Below are 1,441 nucleotides of genomic sequence, written 5' to 3'. Positions count from 1 at the left end.
ATGAGTATCTTTCCCGTATCCATACGAAACTACCTTTTAGAAGGGGGTAACTAGGGTAATATTAAAAAAAAACTTGTAATTTTGACTTTCAAAAGTGCCTTTTTAATACGCCTAATGGAAATAAATAATTTGACTTTTTTATATGAGGCTTATAATAATTGCACATCTCCATCGGACAATTTTAGTATTTTCTATATCTCCTTAATAAACTTTTCTTTGTGCGACAGACATTCCTATGTGCAGTGACTGTTTCAGCACAGAGGAATGCGTGGTCGTAGCTTCCCATCGAAAAAAAATCCTTTGAGGAATGAGGTCGATCTGTGAAGCCCGCGAAGTGCCTAGAAAACTTCTGGAATGAGTAAAGCTGGCTTAGTTAGCCAGTAGGTACTTAAGGTACAACGAATCAAATGGGCGTCTAACCATAACGTCAACCATTATTGTGTGGAAACTGAGTCCACACCTTCATAGGTACACATGTACTCTTAAATTGGAGATAATATTTTTGACGGTAATCCATTAAATAATTGCACATTGACAGACTTATGTTAAAGCATAAATTTGACACATTTTGTAAGAATAAAAATCAATTTACCTTGAGATACATATCTATAGAATTTAAAAAATATTTAAGAGCTAAGAAGTGAAAAAAATATTTTTAACGTACATTTCACTTGATGTTTGTTGCTATTAGCTGTACTATACTTAAATATTTATCAAGTTAGCCATTTTAATAAAATTTTAAGGTTTATAATTATCATAATTATGTTTTGGATTTTTTAATGTCAATAAAGATAAGAATTTTATCTCTATAGATACGAAAAAGCAACTTTGATGCGGTATATTATAGCCGAAATAGCTCAGTTGGGAGAGCGTTAGACTGAAGATCTAAAGGTCCCCGGTTCAATCCCGGGTTTCGGCAATTCCTTTTTTATACAACATTTATTATTAAAAAATCTGCGGACTAATATTTTATTTTGATAGAAATGCTAGAGATGTTTAAATAAAGACTGTAATATTTTTTTATTAGTATGTATGTATCTCTAAATAGACAGAACTGGCAGACAGAAATGGCGGGAGTTGGCCTATGAATGAGATAGAAATAAATAAATGTACTTACATTTATTTATTTCTATCTCATTCATATTCATAATTTAAAGTATCTGAGAAAAAGGATTTTATTATTATGTATGTATGTCTAAATAGCTAGTCACCGTGCTTACTGCTAACTGGCGAAATGTTGGTAGTTTTAAAATTTTAAACATTGTAAACAAATGTAATAAAATATTTGAAATAAAAATTGGTAATGTTAATTTTATTATTAATTGGGAAAATTAAACATTATGAAAATTCTCGTCAAAAGGCAAACTTGCCTGTACAGTTGGGTATCTATTAGACCATGAAATGTGTATTAAAATCTATATGTAATAACATAGCTGCCCAC

General features: G+C 30.4%; 1 non-coding gene across 1 annotated transcript; it reads left to right on the top strand.

The window, feature by feature from the left end:
• Positions 1-846: 846 nt before the first annotated feature.
• On the top strand, positions 847-919 carry Trnaf-gaa. The gene has a single exon. It is a non-coding gene; the product is annotated as a tRNA-Phe (tRNA).
• Positions 920-1,441: the final 522 nt, after the last annotated feature.

This window comes from Pieris rapae, chromosome 14 (genome assembly GCF_905147795.1).
Source record: "Pieris rapae chromosome 14, ilPieRapa1.1, whole genome shotgun sequence".
Taxonomy (NCBI): Eukaryota; Metazoa; Arthropoda; class Insecta; order Lepidoptera; family Pieridae; genus Pieris; species Pieris rapae.
The sequence above is the reverse complement of the archived record's forward strand: the minus strand, read 5'-3'. Positions and strand labels throughout refer to the sequence as shown.